Source organism: Salmo salar, chromosome ssa23 (assembly GCF_905237065.1).
Source record: "Salmo salar chromosome ssa23, Ssal_v3.1, whole genome shotgun sequence".
In the NCBI taxonomy this organism is placed as follows: Eukaryota; Metazoa; Chordata; class Actinopteri; order Salmoniformes; family Salmonidae; genus Salmo; species Salmo salar.
The window spans coordinates 22,045,948-22,068,515 of record NC_059464.1 but is presented as its reverse complement, the minus strand read 5'-3'; positions in this window follow the sequence as shown (position 1 = coordinate 22,068,515).

Genomic DNA, 22,568 nt, shown 5'->3' with positions numbered 1-22,568 from the left:
TGGCATGGTTCAGTGCAGCCTAGAAGGTCGGTGACGTTGACTTCCGGAACTGGTGAACAGAATGAGCAGCAGTACCGGGGGGATCCGTGACAAAGCCACAGTGTATTATGTCAAAAAGACTAACACAAAATAGTTGAAAAAGAAAAGGGGAGGGGTGGGGGGAGAGAGAGAGAAAGAGAAAGCGAGAGAGAGAGAGAAAGAGAGAGAAATCAAGAGAGAGAGAGAGTAAGAGAGAGAGAGAGAGAGAGAAAGCAAGATACAGAAAGAGAGAAACTTTCCATGCATCTTGAGGTCAGTGTGATGCAGTTCTTAAAGCCAAGCTTTAGGTCACCTCTGTATGGAAGGAAGTTATTAACTCAGGGTCATGGAGAGAACTATGAGCTCGGGCTACGGCCCTCCCTAACCCTCACCCTTGCCTCCATCCCTCCCTCCCACACGTGAGCTATGAGGCCCTGGTCCTCCACCCAGACCTCACGGGACCCGTGGGGTGCAAAGGACACTGGGAATTGAACAGGGTTCACCACACCTCTCTGAAACAAGACACATGGGTCCGTGGCCTGCATGTGCACAGAATCTGATAACAGTGTTATGGACACAGATAGAGAGTTCTCAATAATAATTAAAAAAGCATCTATAACAGTAGAATCTCAGAGGTTTTTGTTTATTTTGTCTGTATCAAGCAGATGTATCTATTGTAAAGCAGCAGTTTCCCCTCCAAAAAATTGCATTGCGTGATATGAAACTATTAATAGAGAAGATGTATTTGTGAACATGTCATATATCATAATCATGTAATTTCTTTACATGACATCAATTGCCTGATGTATTTTACATTTAGTAATAAAAACCCAGGTCCCTACATACAACAAATAAGGAGTCAGTTTACCAAGTGGAATGTGGAAAACTCCAGGTGGTCACGAAGTCTTGTTACCCCAACGCATTTAAACAGTTTGTTATTTATAATGTTGGATTCCAGGGTTTCAGCGCTCACCGGACCCTCACCTGCTCTGCTTGTCTGGAGCAGCAAGACTAAGACCAGACTGGCTAACCTAACCCTGTACGCCTCTGTGACAGACACAAAGGCAAGAATGGTCAAACTGGTGACGACAGCTTGGTTTTGTTTGTGTAGAGGGAGAGGGGGCTGTGTGGGTATGAGTGGGGAAAAAAAGAGCTGAGTTAGCAAGGAAAGAGCACTAGGCTTGGGCAGGGTGGTCAGCCAGCCTCCTCAAACCTACAAAAAGCCTAATCCCATAGAGGCGGGCTGCCAAAACCACAGCTCTTATAGAGGAAACCCTGACCATGTGTGACGCAGCTCAACCCAAGCATCCACAGTAACACCACAACACCAATGAGCCATCTAAACACAACATACCCTCCCTACGCCTCACAAGTCCTGAACTGGCAACTTCATTAAATAGTACCCGCAAAACACCAGTCTCAACATCAACAGTGAAGAAGCGACTCTGGGATGCTGGCCTTCTAGGCAGAGTTCCTCTGTCCAGTGTCTGTGTTTTTTTGCCCATCTTAATCTTTTCTTTTTATTGGCCAGTCTGAGATATGGCTTTTTCTTTGCAACTCTGCCTAGAAGGCCAACATCCCGGAGTCGCCTCTTCACTGTTGACGCTGAGACTGGTGTTTTGCGGGTACTATTTAATGAACCTGCCAGATGAGGACTTGTGAGGTGTCTGTTTCTCAAACTAGACACTCTAATGTACTTGTCCTCTTGCTCAGTTGTGCACCGAGGCCTCCCACTCCTCTTTCTATTCTGGTTAGAGCCAGTTTGCGCTGTTCTGTGAAGGGAGTAGTACACAGCATTGTACGAGATCTTCAGTTTCTTGCCAATTTCTCGCATGGAATAGCCTACATTTCTCAGAACAGGAATAGACTGATGAGTTTCAGAAGAAAGTTCTTTGTTTCTAGCCATTTTGAGCCTGTAATCGAACCCACAAATGCTGATGCTTCAGATACTCAACTAGTCTAAAGAAGGCCAGTTTTATTGCTTCTTTAAGCAGAACAACAGTTTCCATCTGTGCTAACATAATTGCAAAAGGGTTTTCTAATGATCAATCAGCCTTTTAAAATGATAATCTTGGATTAGCTAACACAACGTGCCATTGGAACACAGGAGTGATGGTTGCTGATAATGGGCCTCTGTACGCCTATGTAGATATTCCATAAAAAATCTGCTGTTTCCAGCTACAATAGTCATTTACAACATTAACAATGTCTACACTGTATTTCTGATCAATTTGATGTTATTTTAATGGACAAAAAATTAGCTTTTCTTTCAAAAACAAGAACATTTCTAAGTGACCCCAAACCTTTGAACGGTAGTGTAAGTCCTCACAGCCCTGAGTTACAATCACCTTTGGCAGTGATTACAGCTGTGACTCTTTCTGGTTAAGTCTCTAAGAGCTTTCCAAACCTGGATTGTACAATATTTGCTCATTATTCTTTTCAAAATTATTCAAGCCCTGTCAAATTGGTTGTTGATCATTGCCATAGATTTTCAAGCAGATTTAAGTCAAAACTGTAATGGCCACTCAGGAACATTCACTTGCATCTTGGTAGGCAACTCCAGTGAGGATTTGGCCTTGTGTTTGAGGTTATTGTCTGCTGAAAGGTGAATTTATCTCCCAATGTCTGGTGGAAAGCAGACTGAACCAGGGTTTCCTCTAAGATTTTTCCTGTGCTTAACTCCATTCTGTTTTTTTTTATCATGAAAAACTCCCCAGTCCTTAATGATTACAAGCATACCCATAGCATGACGCAGTCACTACTATGCTTGAAAATATGGAGATTAGTACTCAGTAATGTGTTGTATTGGATTTGTCCCAAATATAACACTTTGTATTTAGGAGAAAAAGTTCATTGTTTTGCCTTGTTGCAAACAGGATGCATGCTTTGAAATATTTTTATTCTGTACAGGCTTCCTTCTTTTCAGTCTATCAATTAGGTTAGTATTGTGGAGTAACTACAATGTTGTTGATCCATCCTCAGTTTTCTCCTATCACAGCCATTAAACTTTGTAACTTTAAAGTCACCATTGGCCTCATAGTGAAATCCCTGAGCGGTTTCTTTCCTCTCCAGCAACTGAGTTAGGAAGGACACCTGTATCTTCGTAGTGACTGGGTGTATTGATACACCATCCAAAGTGTAATGAATAATTTCACCATGCTCAAAGGGGTATTCAATATCTGCTTTTTTTTATTCATCTACCAATAGGTACCCTTCTTTACGAAGCATCGGAAAACCTCTCTGGTCTTTGTGGTTGAATCTGTGTTTGAAATTTACTGCTCAACTTAGGGACCTTACAGATAATTGTGTCAGGTACGGAGATGAGGTAGTCATTCAAAAATCATGTTAAACACTATTATTTCAGACGGAGTGAGTCAATGCAAGTTATTAATTGATTTGTTAAAAACCTCTTAAGGATCTGACACTTTTTCAAATTTACGCCTAAAATGACATACCCAAATCTAACTGCGTGTAGCTCAGGACCTGAAGCAGGGATATGCATATTCTTGATACCATTTGAAAGGAAACACTGAAGTTTGTGGAAAAGTGAAATTAATGTAGGAGAAAATAACACATTAGATCTGGTAAAAGATAATGCAAAGAAAAAAACATGCGTTTACATTTTTTGTACCATCATCTTTGAAATGCAAGAGAAAGGCCATAATGTATTATTCCAACCCAGGCGCAATTTCGATTTTGGCCACTAGATGGCAGTGTATGTGTATGTGCAACGTTTTAGACTGATCCAATGAACCATTGCATATCTGTTCAAAATGTTGTATCAAGACTTCCCAAATGTGCCTAGTTCGTTTATTAATACATTTTGAAGTTCATAATTGTGCACTCTTCTCAAACAATATCATGGTAGTCGTTCACTGTAATAGCTACTGTAAATTGGACAGTGCAGTTAGATGAACAAAAATGTCTATGTCCTGGGAAAATGTTATGTTACTTACAACCTCATGCTAAAGACATTAACCTGCGTTAGCTCAACCGTCCCGAGGGGGTACACCGAGCACGTTTTTACTCCTGAACTTATTTAGGCTTGCAGGAGTTGAATACCTATTGACTCAAGACATTTCAGCTTTTCATTTTTAATTGATTTGTAAAAATGTCTAAAAACATAATTCTACTTTGACATTATGTGGGTATTGTGTGTAGGCCAGTGACAACAAACCTAAATGTAATCCATTTTAAATTCAGGCTGTAACACAACAAAATTGTTACATAATGTTATCGGAGCGACGCAGGAGATGAGAAGCAGGTACGGGGAGTGAAGGTTTATTAGCTGACGGACATGAAACGGAACAGGACCAGCGTCTGGACAGGAACACATAACAAACACAATACGGAACAATGCGGACACAGGGAACACAACCAAGGAACAGACAGATATACAGGGGAAAATCAACAAAGGGAAGGAGCCCAGGTGAGTCCAGTGAGCGCAGCTGCATGTAATGTTGGTAACAGGTGTGTATGATGACGGGTAGCCTGGCGTCCTCGAGCGCCAGGGAGGAGGAGCAGGAGCAGGTGTAATGTTGGTAACAGGTGTGTATGATGACGGGTAGCCTGGCGTCCTCGGGCGCCAGGGAGGAGGAGCAGGAGCAGGTGTAATGTTGGTAACAGGTGTGTATGATGACGGGTAGCCTGGCGTCCTCGAGCGCCAGGGAGGAGGAGCAGGAGCAGGTGTAATGTTGGTAACAGGTGTGTATGATGACGGGTAGCCTGGCATCCTCGAGCGCCAGGGAGGAGGAGCAGGAGCAGGTGTAACGTTGGTAACAGGTGTGTATGATGACGGGTAGCCTGGCGTCCTCGAGCGCCAGGGAGGAGGAGCAGGAGCAGGTGTAATTTTTTGGGGAAAAAGTCAAGAGGTGTGAATATTTTCTGAAGGCACTGTATATAATAAACAGAGTAGCAGCAGCGCTATATGATGATTGTGTGTGTGTGTGTGTGTGTGTGTGTGTGTGTGTGTGTGTGTGTGTGTGTGTGTGTGTGTGTAGAGTCAGTATAAATGTGTGTGCATGTTATGTGTGTGTTGGAGTGTTAGTGTGCGTGAGTGTGTAGAGTCCTGATAGTCCGTGTAGCCATTCTGTTAGCTATTTAGCAGTCTTATGGCTTAGGGATAGAAGCTGTTCAGGAGCCTGTTTGTGTCAGACTTGATGCACCTGTACCGCTTTCCTTGCAGAAGCAGAGAGAACAGTCTATGGCTTGGGTGGCTGGAGTCTTTAACGATTTTCTGGGCCTACCACACCTCCTGATATAGAGGTCCTGAATGGCAGGGAATTCGGCCCCAGTGATTTACTGACCATTCCACACCACTCTCTGTAGCGACATGCGATCGAGGGCGGTGCTGTTGCCATACCAAGCAGTGATGCAGCCAGTCAAGATATTCTCAATGGTGCAGCTGTAGAACTTTTTGTGGATTTGAGGGCACATGTCAAACCTTTTCTACTTCCTGGGGGAAAGAGGCGTTGTCACGCCTCCTTCACGACTGTACACGTGTGAGGAGACCATTTTAAGTCCTTAGTGATTTGGACACCAAGGAACTTGAAGCTCTCGACCCGCTCCACTGCAGCCCTGTTGGGGCATGCCCCCCCAGTGTCCTGTAGTCCACGATCAGCTCCTTGGTCTTACTGACGTTGAGGGAGAGGTTGTTGTCCCGGCACACTGCCAGGTCACTGACCTCCTTCCTGTAGGCTGTCTCATCATCGCAGGGTGATCAGGCCTACCACCGTCGTGTCATCAGCAAACTTGATGATGGTGTTGGATTTGTGCATGGCCACGTAGTCGTGGGTGAACAGGAAGTACTGATCAAATCAAATCAAGCTTTATTTATACAGCACATTTCAATGCAACACAGTGTGCTTCACAGGAAAAAACTAATAAAAACAATAAAAATAAAAATCTAAAGAATAACAATAAAACGGAATGACCAAAAAGCACCTTAAGGAAAAGCAAAGATAAAAGGTGCATTTTAAGATTTATTTTAAATATGTCAACAGTTTTGGCCCCCCTCAGATTCTCTGGCAGGCTAATAATAACTAAAGGCTGCCTCTCCATGCCTCTTGGTCCTAGGCTTTGGGATAGTTTGTGGATTGATTTAAAAACCAATAGGAGAATCTTAAAATGTATTCTAAAATTCACAGGCAGCCAGTGAAGAGACCTTAAAACCGGTGCAATGTGTGCTCTCCGTCTGGTCTTGGTCAGTACCCGTGCTGCAGCATTCTGTATGTTTTGCAGTTGACCAATTGATTTCTTGGGTAGACCAGACAGGAGATCATTACAGTAGTCAAGCGAGCCTGCTTGTGATAAAAGCATGGATGGTTTTTGCGCCCCCTCGGGCTCGTGCGGTGGAGGAGATCTTCGTGGGCTATACTCAGCCTTTGTGGGCTAGTCTATGTGCCAGGGGCTAGTGTCAGTCTGTTATACCTGGTGTAATTCTCCTGTCTTATCTGGTGTCCTGTGTGAATTAAAGTATGCTTTAATTCTCTCTCTCTCCCTGTTCTCCTTCCCTCCCGGAGGACCTGGCCTGATGACTCCAGGTAGTGCTGCTGCTCCAGTTTCAACTGTTCTGCCTGCGGATAGGGAACCCTGACCTGTTCAACGGACATGCTACCTTGTCCCGGACCTGCTGTTTTCGACTCTCTCTCTCTCTCTCTCTACTGCACCTGCTGTCTCGACCTCTGAATGCTCGGCTATGAAAAGCCAACTGCCATTTACTCCTGAGGTACTGACCTGTTGCACCGTCTACAACCACTGTGATTATTATTTAACCGTGCTGGTCATCTATGCACGTTTGAACATCTTGGAGAACAATATGGCCTTAAATGGCCATGTACTCTTAAAATCTCCACCCGGCACAGCCAGAAGAGGACTAGCCATCCCTCAGAGCCTGGTTCTTCTCTAGGTTTCTTTCTAGGTTCCTGCCTTTCTAGGGAGTTTTTCATAGGCACCATGCTTCTACATCTGTATTGCTTGCTGTTTGGGGTTTTAGGCTGGGTTTCCTTGTAGCACATTGTGTCTGCTTGCTGTTTGGGGTTTTAGGCTGGGTTTCTGTATAGCACTTTGTGACATCTGCGGATGTAAAAAGGGCTTTATATATACATTTGATTGATTGATTGAGTCTCTCTGTATCAGCCTGAGAGAGAAACGGCTGCACCTGGGCAATGTTCCTCAGGTGGTAAAAAGCTAGTTTGGTCACATTCTTAATGTGTGATTCAAAATTGACTTCAGAATCTAAAATAACACTTAGCTTTTTTTACCTGGTGTTTTATTTTTATTGCCCGTGAATTAAAATGTGCAGCCAGATTCTTTCTCTATGCTTTGGCTCTAACAATAAATACCTCGGTCTTATCTTGATTTAGCTGGAGGAAGTTGTGATCCATCAAACTATTTAAATGACTAATACAGTCTAATAATTTACCAGTTGAGCTAAAATCCTCTGGTGACACAGAAATGTAAAGTTGTGTATTGTCTGCGTAGCAGTGAAAATCAATGCTGTACTTTCTGATAATGCTGCCAAAGGGTGACATATATAAACTGAACAGTACCGGACCCAATATCAAACCTTGTGGAACGCCACATGTGATACGTATTTTCTCTGAGTTGTGTTCACCAAGGGTGACAAAAAAACTCTTGACTGGTTAAATAGGTCCTAAACCAATTTAGAAGTGGGACATCATGGTCAACAGTGTCAAATGCAATGCTTAAATCCACGAGTTGTTTGGCAACAATGTTGGCTCTAAGATCATTTACCACTTTAAATAAGGCTGTCTCTGTGCTGAGGTGGGCACAGAAACCAGATTGGGATTTTACAGTTCTCCAGAAATTTTCTTTAAGAATGGAAGGTTGGAGACGGGCCTAAAATTGCAAAGAGCTGAATAATCTAGATTACTTTTCTTCAGAAAGGGTTTCACAATTGCAGTTTTTTTCCCTTTTCTGATAGAGTATGAAAAGCTGCAGTCCAGGGGTAAGTAAGGCTTCAATAAGAGCTGCACTACAGTCTGAAGACAGTCATGTTTCAGTGAGAAACATGCAATCAATTTTGCACTCAGTAATGAGGTCATTCATGAGAAAAGTTGTAATAGTGATTGCTCTAACATTTAAAAGTGCCATATTCAATGAGTGTTGGCCACTCTGCCCCTGGGGGCATCTGCCTCGAGGTATCCAATGGAATAACAACCAAAATATTAATCTTACAACCATGTTTTCTGACAGTCTCCAATCTATCAGAATGGTAGATGACAGTTTGTATAAACTCATAAATTAGATTACTCACAATAACCATAGTGCCATTTCTACAGGAGTTGATATCTCTTAAAACAGTTTGCGATGTTGCTGGAAATAATCCTGGAACCCCTGATTTGCTGGTTGCTTCAACAGCAAATCAAAATTGTCACAAAAAGAGACATTCCTGTCATTGCAAAGTATCTTTAAGTTCCTTTCAGGGCAAAGAGTCGGCTGAAACGTTGTGAACCTCTTCGGTAGCACTGGAGGGGGCCAGACATAATCATTCTCTTCCCTGTGATAGCGAGGGTGTTTACATTGAAGATTGTTAAAACCTACGTGAGTGACGATGGTGTCAATATTGGAGTAGTTGGCCAGAACTGTGGGCAGGAGGGAGTTGATGTCTTGGACACGGATTCCTGGGTGACAGTGGACCTTGGTCGGTCCACAGACCGTAGGCAGGCCAAAATCTCTCACCATCGAGCCTCCCATAATGATGGTGGTCGAGATGGATTCCGATGGGGAAGAGACCTGCTGAACTGCGGTGGCCGTGGGGCCGTCTACCCTCACCACCTGGGGTCGGCCCGTCAGGTAGTCCAGGATCCAGTTGCAGAGGGAGCTGTTCAGTCCCAGGGTCCTTAGTTTAAATGAAGAGCTTGGAGGGGACAATTGTGTTGAATGCTGAGCTGTAGTCAATGAACCTCATTCTCACATAGGTATTCCACGTATGTAGGTGGGTGAGGGCAGTGTGGAGTGCATTTGAGATTGCATCCTTTATAGATCTGTTGGGGCGGTATGCAAATTGGAGTGGGTCTATGGTGTCTGGGATGAGGGAGTTGATGTGTGCCATAACCAGCCTTTCAAAGCACTTCATGATTACAGATGTGAGTGCTTTAGAGTGCCTTAGAGTTCTTGAGAACAGGAATGATGGTGGTCATTTAAAACGTGGGGATTCCAGACTGGGACAAGAAGAGGTTGAACATTAGCGTTAATATACCTGCCAGCTGTTCTGCACATTCTCTGAGAATGCGCCCTGGAATATCGTCCGGCCCCGTGGCCTTGAGAGCGTTGACCTGATTAAAGACCTTACATCAGCCTAGGAGAGCGAGATCACCCAGTCCTCTGGGTTGATAGAGGCCCTCACATATGGTATGGTGTTGTTATTGTCGAAGCATACATAAAATGCATTGAGTTCATCTGGAAGAGAGGAAATTTTGGGCAGATTACGGCTGGGTCTTCCTTTGTAATCCGTAATGGACTGTAGCCCCTGCCACATCCGGCGGGTGTCAGAGCCTGTGTAATATGATTCCACATTATTCCTATATTGTCCTTTTGCTTGTTTGATGACTCTGCGGAGGTTGTAGTGGGACTTCTTGTACTTATTCCTGTCCTCATCATAAGCCTCAGGGTTGTCTGTGATAGCCCTGTGACCGGTAGACCTGTCATTTAGCTTAGCGCCAACCTCAGTGTTAATACAGGGCTTTTGATTGGGGAAGCAGCAGACTTGATGAGGAGAACTTTACTGTACACATACCAAGATGGCGTAGCAGCAAGACGTGTTTGTTTTTGTCCTGTGTTTTGTCCCATGTAAATATTCAGCTTTTTTCATTTTTCTGTATACATTTCAATCTCCTTTTCCATTTTCGAATTAAATATACTTTCCTGCAACCCGCCTCACCCAACGTGGTATAGATCTGCTATTTTTTTTTAACTTGACCGTTCCCTCCTGCGGGACACACTATTCAACAGCCAGTGAAATAGCATGGCATGAAATGCAAAAATCTCATAATTTTATTTTCTCAAACAATCAACTATTTTACACCATTTTAAAGATAAGACTCTCGTTAATCTAACCACATTGTCCGATTTCAAAAAGGCTTTACGGCGAAAGCATAAAATTAGATTATCTTAGCACATAAACTTCACAAGAAAATCCACACAGCCATTTTCCAAGCAAGGACATAACTCACAAAAACCAAAAGTACAGCTAAAATATTCACTAACCTTTGATGATCTTCATCAGATGGCACTCATAGGACTTCATGTTATACAATACATGTATGTTTTGCTCGATAAAGTTCATATTTATATCCAAAAACAGCATTTTACATTGATGCGTGATGTTCAGAAAATGTATTCTCACCAAAACTACCGATGAATGTGCACATCAATTTACAAAAATACTCATCATAAACAGTTATTGTAAGAATTATAGATACACTACTCCTTGACGCAACCGCTTTGTCAGATTTCAAAATAACTTCACGGAGAAATCACATTGTTCAATATTCTGAGTACATAGCTCAGCCATCGAAGCAAGCTATACAGCTACCCCGCCAAGTTCTGGCATCAACAAAACTCTGAATTAGTATTATAAATATTCTCTTACCTTTGCTGATCTTCGTCAGAATGCACTCCTACTTCCACAAGAAATGTTCGTTTTGTTTGAAATACTCCATATTTATGTCAAAATACCTCTTATTTATGTCCAAATACCTCCAAATACCGTTTTGTTCATGCGTTCAGATCACTATCCAAAGGCATAACGTGCGAGCGCAGTACCAGAGACGAAAAGTCAATTAGTTCCATTACCGTTCGTAGAAACATGTCAAACGTTGTTTACAATCGATCCTTAGGGTATTTTTAACATAAAACGTCAATAATATTCCAACCGGACAATAGCGTATTCATTCCAGGAGAAATAGAAGGAACGGCGTGCTCGCGGGATCGCGCATACCCAAGCCCTTTGTCCATAGGCAGTCCACTCATAATACTTATGGGGTCAAATACTTATTTCCCTCATTAAAATGCAAATCAATTTATAACATTTTTGACATGCGTTTTTCTGGATTTTTTTGTTGTTATTCTATCTCTCACTGTTCAAATAAACCTACCATTAAAATTATAGACTGATCATTTCTTTGTCAGTGGGCAAACGTACAAAATCAGCAGGGGATCAAATACTTTTTTCCCTCACTGTATCATAACCTCCATCAATAAAAAACAGTACTGTGCTGCCGTCTTCATCGACCTGGCCAAGGCTTTCGACTCTGTCAATCACCGTATTCTTATCGGCAGACTCAACAGCCTTGGTTTCTCTAATGACTGCCTCGCCTGGTTCACAAACTACTTCTCAGATAGAGTTCAGTGTGTCAAATCGGAGGGCCTGTTGTCTGGACCTTTGGCAGTCTCTATGGGGTGCCACAGGTTTCAATTTTTGAGCCAACTCTTTTCTCTATATATATCAATGATGTCGCTCTTGCTGCTGGTGATTCTTTGGCCCTTCTTTGGACACTGTGTTAACAAACCTCCAAACTAGCTTCAATGCCATACAACACTCCTTCCGTGGCCTCCAACTGCTCTTAAACACAAGTAAAACTAAATGCATGCTCTTAAACCGATCACTGCCTGCACCCGGCCGCCCGCCTAGCATTACTACTCTGGACTGTTCTGACTTAGAATATGTGGACAACTATAAATACCTAGGTGTCTGACTGTAAACTCTCCTTCCAGACTCACATTAAGCATCTCTAATCCAAAGTTACATCTAGAATCGGCATCCTATTTCGCAACAAAGCCTCCTTCCCTCATGCTGCCAAACATACCCTCATAAAACTGACTTTCCTGCCGATCCTGGATTTCAGCGATGTCATTTACAAAATAGCCTCCAATACTCTACTCAGCAAATTGGTTGCAGTCTATCACATTGCCATCCGTTCTGTCAACTAAGCCCCATATACTTCCCACCATTGCGACCTGTATGCTCTCGTTGGCTGGTCCTCGCTACATATTCGTCGCCAAACCCACTGGCTCCAGGTCATCTATTAGTCTTTGCTAGGTAAAGCTCCGCCTTATCTCAGCTCACTGGTCACCATATTAACACCCACCCGTAGCACGCGCTCCAGCAGGTATATTTCACTGGTCATCCCCAAAGCCAACACCCCCTTTGGCTTCCTTTCCTTCCAGTTCTCTGCTGCCAATGACTGGAACGAATTGCAAAAAATCACAATCCAACTATAAGTTGGAGACATATCTCCCTCACTGACTTCAAGCATCGGCTATCAGAGCAGCTAACCGATCGCTGCAGCTGTACACAGCCCATCTGTAAATAGCCCATACAACCAACTTCCTACCTCATTCCCTTTATTTTTTTTCTGATCTTTTGAACACAGGTATTTATACCAATATTTATACTTGCACATCCTCATCTGCACATCTGTCACTCCAGTGTTAATTGCTAAATTGTAATTACTTTGCCACTATAGCCTATTTATTGCCTTACCACCTTACTTCATTTGCACACACTGTATACAGATTTTCTATTGTGTTATTGACAGAATGTTTGTTTATCCCATGTGTAACTCTGTGCTATTGTTTTTGTCGCACTGCTTTGCTTTATCTTGGCCAGGTCGCAGTTGTAAATGACAACTTGTTCTCAACTGGCCTACCTGGTTAAATAAAGGTGAAATAAAATAAAAAAATAAAAAATAAATACTCAGTAGGATACTGTATTTTCTGAAGGAGATCACTATCCATTCTCTGGACAGGAGCTCTTGGGGAAATAATGGTGGATCCTAATAAATCAAATCAAATCTCTCTCTGGTCTAGTTGGTTTTAGACAGGATCTCTCTCTCTCGCTCTGGTCTAGCTGATCGCCATTGTGACTTGTGTCCCAACTCCAGAGTATCCAGCACCATATTTCTCCCCAGAGAAAAGTATGAGAAATGAGAAAGTATGGTATTTTTATAAACCTGTGATCACTGACTAACCTAATTACACACTAATCAATCAAGTGTGATGAATCTGTGCCAGGCTGGGTGTGGCCTCACTCCCTCTGCTCCCTCTATCCCAGTGCATCCTTTTAAGGGCTCTACCATCGCTCACTTGTTTAAAGTTCACACGCGGCACACTTTTTTTTATACTGCCTGGTTGGTTCTCACCCCGGGGTGACCTTCCAGAGAATGGACTGAGCCAGGCACAGGGTGCACCACAACCTTTTGCCTTGAGCAGTACAGTATAGACCCTGTATGGATGATTGGTGGAGAGTTTGACTGAGCAGGAAGTAGAATACAGTAGGGTTTTGGTCAGCTATCTGATGACCTGGCTGCCTGAGATGAATAATGAAGGAAGACCTGAATACTACAGTTTAACAAGAATGTTCCTGCTCCAGTGAATACTCTGTACAGGAAAAGGTATGGACAGTATTAGTGTAATATACTGCTGGTAGATGTCTGGAATGTTCTTTTATCCATTACAGTTACATTAAGTGAAATAAGGGATAGCATGCATTGGCTTTACATGGAAGGGATGGCTTCGCAAATCAAACAGGGTTTTGTCATTGTTCCTGAACTGCAAAGCCCCGAAGTCAAAGAGCTCTCCCCCCAAGGTGCCCTCTGTGTTACAGTATTGATATGTATCTTTCCTGTAAACCAGTGGGTTGGGTCATCACTCCACAAGGTGATTCATGGGAGTGCACATGTGAACCTGGATCTTTAAGGCATGGGAAGAGGGGTGGTGTGTGGGGACAGAGAGACAGGGCAGTAAATATATGGCATCAGTAATTTACGGTGAGTGTACGATCGTCAAGAAATGTCTCAATTCAGCCAGATGGGGCTCATAAAGAAAGACAGACAGGCCTACAGAGGAAAGAAGAAGCATTGTCGTCTCTCCCCTCCCTCGTTTTCTGAATCAGTCACCCATTGATCTTTTGTGCATTCTACAAATCTCCATGGTGTCTTTCTTTTTCAGACGTAAGAAAATGAGAAAGAAGACCTCTCTTATTATGTAGCTATTTTATTCAACTTTTCTTTCTTTCTTTCTTTCTTTCTTTCTTTCTTTCTTTCTTTCTTTCTTTCTTTCTTTCTTTCTTTCTTTCTTTCTTTCTTTCTTTCTTTCTTTCTTTCTTTCTTTCTTTCTTTCTAAACTACAGCCACTTTCTCTGTGGTGCTCTCATGACATTTCTGTAATTAAAGCCAAATGGCATCCTTCGATTAGGGCTTCCAGCTGCATGCGTTTAATTCCATACAATCAAAGTGTCCTGTTCAACTGCTGGCTGTCACGGCTACCTAAGCTATTTGTCACAACAGAGACAAAAGGAACAGTTATGAGCAATAAAGAATATCACTTATACAGTTTTACCCAGTTAAGCCTCCTTCAAAAGAAAACCATTTTACAAAACAATGGTATTTGTAGAAACTATTTTCAGACCGGCAGAAGCAGAAGATACCTTTTGCAGTGTAGACTTCAGTGTGTGCGGTGTTAAAGGCATGCCTATTGGGAACCGCATAGAAATGAACTATGTCAATCTTATACACATTAGAGCTGAAGGTTTTCTGGGGTTGACACTTGTGGAGAAAATACGACTGAGTGTTACCTGATATGTGGTACCTCTGTGTCATAGGTTCCTCCAGATGTTTGTTTTCCCCTAACGCTGTGACCTTTAGATAGCAGGGTGACTGTGTGATCCCATGAACTCACCATAAGCTATGAACACACCCTTGTATCCCCGTGTTTTGACTGGGTTACACATGTATGCCAACATTGAGCCTAACTCACAGACCTGACGAAGATCCGTTTCGGATCGAAGCGCTGTCAATAAGGCGGTGAATTGGGAGCTTTAAGTGTGCGGGCCGTCTTGTTCTATACTAGTATTCTTTACTAGCCCAGCACCTATGTTTTTAAGGATGTGCGTATGACCACAAACTTCCTAACTCACGTACACACATGAACTCGTCCAGTGACCCTTTGGTGTACCAATCAATTCTATGATTTCCTTTTTCTATAGGCTTACCGGTATGTCTTTCCATAGTGAAACATGTACTAACATCAAGCCCTGTGATTGGGAATAGAGATGGCAGCTTCCTCAGCTCCCATCATAGACATAACCCATGATCTAGAGTTGGGTTTCATGTGGTGCTGGGGTCTAGGGTTTTGTGGTGGATCTGGGGATATTTGTTCATCGTCATGAACTTCAATGAAACACTCTCAGACAAGAGGGAGAGGGAGGCATCTCTTTGCCTTTTTGTTCACCGGTAGTCTACCATTCCTCTTGGTCTTGGTCATCAAGTTTATAAACATTGATAGATCAAGCTTTTAACCAGCGATAGTAGACACCTGCATAGCGGATGTTTTGGCGGTGTCAGAAGTGGAACTGTGTTGGAGCGTCCAAACGGTGACCAGCTGCTCTTGCGATCATTGTCACAAAGCCATAACCGCCCCACTCGTGTTAGAAGTTCAGAATGAGAAAGTGTAGGCTATATAGAAATAATTACGCTCAAATGTAAGTATAATTCAACTAAATAATGAGGGTTTCTATCCTCATAATGGAGGTGTAGATTATATCTCACATTCCAGTGTTCGAACTTGTAAACAAGGCTGCATGGGATTTCTGTTGATGCGACTCCGTGCAGCCAATGGCAATATCCGCTTTAGGTATAATGCCGGGAGCCACTTGTGGATTTGACAGCTCTAACTACTGCTATGCGGATGTTGGCTAAAGCAGATCTGATTGAATAGAGCCCCTGATTACCATAATAAGAAGGATGTCTCTAACAGATGAAAGAGGTTTATTTTAAGAATCAAAAAATGTCCAAAGAAAAACTGGAAGATCTTTGATTTCTGTGAGTGCATGTGTCTACAGTATCATGAGGTAAATCTTTCCTTTTCAAGTAGTTGGCCTTAGAGATTTACGATTATAGGAAAGCCTATCATATCCATTTGTTCTGGAGGGGACATGAAGGAGTTAAGTGGATGCACATTTTTGGATGCAATTCCTGAAACAGTCTCCGTTTCTTTATTTTGGCCTTTCAAAAACAGACTATGAAATGAATCTAATTTCTTCACAACTCCACTGTCTTTTGTGTGCTTATTTCCACCAGTTAGTCAGGACATGAGATGGTTGTGGGGGCGTTGGATGTAGTGGGGGAGTTCTCTCAGTCTGATGCCAGGACAATCCCGTATCCCGGAGAAAGGAGGCCAAAACACTTCAGCTCGGATTTAGCGCCATCGTTAAACTATTCTGAAGTAATTATGAGGCACTAAATGAAGAGTGGGATTGCCCTGTCGCAGTGGAGCAAAACGTCACTCCACATGAAGGTGATTTCAAGAGACACAAGAGCCTCTGTGCCATGGCTACAGGGCTGAGGGGTCTACAAGCGTACCTCACACACACACATGCACACACACTAGCACACACACAATAAGGGGTAATGGTCTGCAAGAGGACCGCACACATTTACACACACACACACACACACACACACACACACACACACACACACACACACACACACACACACACACACACACACACACACACACACACACACACACACACACACACTTGCTCCACCCCCTTTCTCTCTATCTCTAAGCAGCAATAAGCATTAAAAAATGTTTTATTGTCACGTACACTGGATAGGTGTAGTGAAATGTGTTGTTTTACAGGGTCAGCCATAATAGTCTGGCGCCCCTCTGACAAATGAGGGTTAAGTTCCTTGCTCAAGGGCACATTGACAGATTTTTCACCCTGTCGGCTTGGGTATCATTTCCTCTGCAGTTCTGAAGCATGATGATTTAGTGTCACATTGAGTTCTCTGGGTTCATCCCTCACTTTGAATGCAGTAATTATGCACATCCATCCACTGTTGTCCAAACAGGCAAATCAATCTTTTCATCCACTCCATCCTCTGCATACATTTCATGCATTGCAGGAAATGCAGATGAGCTTTATGATTAACATAAATTCACTGAAAAGCTACACTAACACACAGTTATATTACCAGTATTGCACTTTTCATGTAGCCTGCTTTTTGCCAGCTAATATAATAGCCTAACTTCCGATCAATGGACTAAACGTTCAAATCCTCTTGCTACAGGATTATTTTTCTGTATAGGTCAAATAAAGGACCTACATCTGTAAAGCATTAGATCACTCTTATGAGATGACTCAATGTTAATATTGTTATTTTGATTGTTGGTTTGATATAATTAGGGCATAATATCCACCTATTTCCTATAGATATCAAACATATTCCCTGATTAGATGATTTTTTATTTCACGTGCATACTGTACGAGTTGGCCTTTATCTAGACATAACACTTCAAGTAAGATCACCTAGTGGTCCATGAGGTAAGAGGGACACCTTGACATCAGGATTAAAACCTCATATTCCCTCAACCTCAGCCGTTCCTCTTATCTGATCTCCCTCTCACGCTCTGTGTCAGAGACAGGGGGATTTGAGCACTTCTCTAGTTTAACTTCATCACTTAGAAATGACTCGTTTCCCACTAAAGATAAGGGGTTGTAGTGTAGCGTGGCCAGCTCTGCCATGGTCCTGTGGAGTCAGACAGGTCCAGGTCCAGACTATCAGACAGATGTGTTTCATTTGGCTTTATCTGCTGACACATTCTGTCTGCGTCGCATGCGAGGACTGCATTACCCTCCCACTGGCACCGAGCTAGGGCAGAGCCAGAGTCAAAGTCACTGACTGAAATCTGAACCTGAACGTTCCTCTCCTCTCCCCCGCCTCACACCGCAGTCAACTGGCATTATTTCACTGTTGTCATACCCAATAAGAACATTTTTAACCTCTTAACACACTCCAAAGGGTCACTTTTAAAGCTTTTCTTTCTGTTTTGAACAGACACCAGCTTCCTCAAATTATACAACTGCCCTCTCCGAATGGCATGCTTTGAGTTCCACTGTAAAACTGTGAACATGGAAAAACAAGTGCGATTTCACTGTTTCATAGGGAAATGACCGTCGTCACGGATATTCAGTACAGATATACAGTACTTTAGCCTTATGGGAAACAGCAGTCAATACTGTGACTGAACTCCTCCAGAGAGAGAGGAGGATGTGTATGACTCCAGTACACATCAGTCATTGTTTGGTTGGTTCACATTTTTCTATCCCCATATATTCTTCATAAACCCTGAATGACCCTCCGCTTCTCCCCTTTCTATTCTTCTTCATTGAAAAGGTAGGGGGCTGAAAGGGGAAATGGTTGCAATAAAAAGGGCACCTCGCATATGGTGACCTGTGTGTGTGTGTGTGTGTGTGTGTGTGTGTGTGTGTGTGTGTGTGTGTGTGTGTGTGTGTGTGTGTGTGTGTGTGTGTGTGTGTGTGTGTGTGTGTGTGTGTGTGTGTTGTGATGGGAGTTGTCCCAGTGTTCTCTGATGGTTCCATTGGGCAGTGACCTGCCACACACACGGACACATACCCCTTCCCTGCTGGTCACTCATGAATATGGCTCTAATTAAATTCACTGAAGACAAACGAGTGTTAATTGGGAGGATAACGATGACCACAGCCAACAAAACAGACGCCAGCCTTCAAAAGGGAGACTTCTGGCTCACTGCAGGCCTGTTCCTCCCAGCAAGAGGGGTCTGTGGGAGCTGAGGGGATCTGTGGAGGTCTGGGGGGGGGTTCCGTCTTTTGTGCTTCTTTTCTTTGTATTGGGAGGAAGCAACAAAGCAATAAAATCCTTAGCTTTTCTTCTCTGCACTGGCTCCCTATGTGCCGCAGTGTGAAACACAGGGCCCGGTGACAGATCCATAACCACTAACGAGTGCGCGTGTGTGTGTACTGTACACATGCGTGTGTGGGTATGACTGTGGGTACCCCTTGATTATGTGACTGAAAGCAATTTCTCTGCGGTAGGGCAGAGCACGCAATGCATTAAGATGCACTGTCTGATCATGGCCATCAGTGAGCATCTGAAACTCTCTCTCACACACTCTTATACAGTATGTATTTGTTTTGAGTTTTGCGATATTCTGTTTTGAGTCATTTCAGGATAATATGAGCACATTAGTTCATATAAAGAAGTAAAATATTCACCAGAAACCCATCTGCCTTGCTTTCCATTACTCTGCAGGGTCAAATGAATGCACACAGGTGTGATGAGGATGATGGGAGATAGAGTGCTGGTTTCAAGCACAGGGTGCAGCAGGTGTTTATATGTAAAGGACCACAGGAGGAGGCAGGTAGCTGGGTCCAGGGGCAGGTAGAAGGTCATACACAGGGGGTTCAAAAAGGTAACAGTACAGGCAGGGAAAAGGCTAATAACATAGTCCGGGAGATCAGGCAAGAGGTTGATGACAGGAAATCTGATACAAGCAGGGAATAGCAGGGAGTACAGGCAGGGAATAGGCAAAAAACATTGTTAGTGAGGATGGCCAAAAACTACAATACACGGGAGGACCCTGAAAAGCGATCTTTATTATGGAAGAGGATTGAAAGACCCTAGAATTTCACAATACCCTATGGTTATTACTGTCAATTCCTTTTATTGCGTTCATATCCTCTATGCTGTGATAAATATGCTATACATATTTAAGAAGTTATAAAGGCACATTGGTTTTCAATCATTTGCTTTCCCCACATAGATTATTTCCCCTTCATTAATATGGCTTCATCATAGCTTTTGAGGAAACTTCAAAACCGTTAGTCGGAAAACAGACACCACTGTAGGTAGCTAATATTCTTAATTTATTGTTTCCTCTATTAGTTTACCTGTAATCTCTCCTTTCCCCTCCGGCCCATGTTCCAATAAGACCTTTGGCCTCAGTGTAGAGGAGTAGAGGAAGAGGAGGCGTGGGGGGGGATAACAGGGCACACATGTATCAAAGTCTCTCACTCCACTCCTCTGGCCAATAGAGATTGAGCAGGCCAGAGATCAGAGGTCAGGGGCTGTACATTAGTCAGGCATATGTGGTGGCTGTTACTGATGCCAGGGTTTGGATTAGTGCTGGATACTGGATGGAGCATTGGACTGCTAAAACGGGCTAAGATCTGAGTAGGTGTTACAGTGGGCGACAGAAGCTTGGTTACAGTAATGCACACACCCCTGTCATCCTTATTTTCCTGCGATGCTGTTCATACAGCATATTACTTAGAACCTGAGGGTGATGGGTGAGTGTACAGAGCCCTAGAACCTGGGTGTTGGGGTGGTCTCCCAAGGTCTAGTACAGAAGGTAGAACGATGCTCTGCTACTTTTCCCTCTCCTCTGGGAGACACGACACGGCAGCACTCTATCACCCCCACTGTGACCCTGGACCGTGGCATGAGTTCAAAGGTATGTGCAGCCTCCCCATCACCTTAAGAATCTCTCCCATCACCCCTGTCTCCTCCTCCCACCTCCCGCGCTGGCATCTGTCTTATTTCCATATATCAGAGGTGAGTGTTGGCCGTAAAGGGGATTACTCCGAGGGGAGTGAGCATCCATTTCCACCATTAAACAAGATTCAGGTGCGGCTGCCTCTTCTGCTCTCCATAGGCATCCTGTGAGTAATGGATACCATCTCTCTCTCTCTCTCTCTCTCTCTCTCTCTCTCTCTCTCTCTCTCTCTCTCTCTCTCTCTCTCTCTCTCTCTCTCTCTCTCTCTCTCTCTCTCTCTCTCTCTCTCTCTCTCTCTCTCTCTCTCTCTCTCTCTCTCTCTCTCTCTCTCTCTCTCTCTCTCTCTCTCTCTCTGCCCTTTCTTGTCTGGAGACACACACACTGCACTTCCCTTCAGTTATCTGCAGTCTGGAGGTACTCAACTCTAATGTACCACCCCAGTCCATCTCTAGCCTTGAGAAGCTCATCCACACATGATGCTCTCTTCAGAACATTGTCATAGAGACTCCAAGTTCAATCTTTCATTTGATTAATTTGTATATTAATAACTATAGTCTACACTAGGGTTCTCCGACTCTGTTCCTGGAGAGCTACTGTCCTGTAGGTTTTAGCTCCAACCCTAATCTGGCGCATTTGATTGTAATAATTAGCTGGTTGATAAACTGAACCAGGTTAGTTACAACTGGGGTTGGAGTGAAAACCTACAGGATGGTAGCTCTCTACAGGAACAGGGTTGTAGAGTCCTGGTCTATACAGATCCTTTGTGATCAAGGAGAATGAGAAGATGGACCACATCTTTTAAGCGCATTGTGAAGACAGAATGGAATCTCTTACTGTATGTTGCCGGGGTTGTCTTTGGGTGCAGTGACTATCAGTCCTCAGATCAGGCTGGTCTGTTGATAACACTCCATTGGCCTGACCCACACTGAGTGCTAAAAGCCTTCAACACATGGCTTTACTGGCTCATCCGTAACACAGGAACCGTTTTCACGACTTCCTGGAAGGATGACAGTGTCAGAGAGGATTTATGTGGAAGGGAGGCCTGTAACAGTTGCAGAGATGGAGGAACTGTTGACCCTGTGATTTAGTGTAGAGAGACTGAGCGAGAGACAGCGAGACAGAGATGGAGACAGAAAATGCGCCTTCAATTCTCTGGAATGCATCAACAGGTCACGCTCTACAAAAGAACAAACAGATATTAAGAGAACAAACAAATCAGTACTCCAACCGAACATTTGAGGCTCAGCAGTGATTACCGGAAGAGCCAAAACATTTCCAGAGCTAATTATGCTTATTTCTCTGAGTGGTTGGAGGTTGTGTGGAGAAGACACTGCTAATTAGCCTGGGGCTGCATTGCCTCGGGACCATACTTTAGCTTTTAATTACAGTCATCAAAATATAGTCCTCTCGTTCTGTGTGTGTACCAGTGGAGGCTTATGTTTGATGTGTTTGATACCGTTCCATTAATTCCATTCCAGCCATTACAATGAGCCCGTCCTCCTATAGCTCCACCACAAGCCTCCTCTGGTGTGTATGTCTCTCTCACTGCTTCTTTTCAGTTCCGCACAGTGATGAGTAATTGGCAGCAGTACAGTTTACCTGGGTTTGTTGTCTATGAAGTTCAAGATACTTAAAAAGTATGCTAACCTTGTGTACAGGGTTAGGATTTGATCACTCTGCTGCAGGAGAACTTTCCTGCAATGCTGGACATTTAAAACTTTTAGTGTATTTCAGGTTTAAAAAGGCTTCCATTTTGAAATTTCAGACTTGATTTTCCCTTATGAAAAATGTATCAACACCTACACAAATGTCCAATAATTATAATCAACATAATAATTCACATTCCCTATTGCTGCAAGATTATTTTCCTGCTGTAGCAAACTGGCTCAAATGAAGATCCTACATCTGCAGTACTGTAGGACTGGAGCTACAGGAATAGAGAGAGACGGCATGTTAGAACTTACAGTAATAGAAGGTTCCATCTGAATCAAAGGCTGGAAAGAGAAGCCACTAATTTAGTCTCTTGAGCTTAGATCTAACTCATGCTTTCCCTCTACTTTTGTAATGGATTTCTTTAGAGAAGTAGAGGAGTCAGGCGCAGGACACAGAGATAAATGTAAACAAACGTGTTTACTCAAAATATCAACAAATCTTCTCATAGAAAAATACATGGTTTGGAGAAACACCTCCAACCACACAAA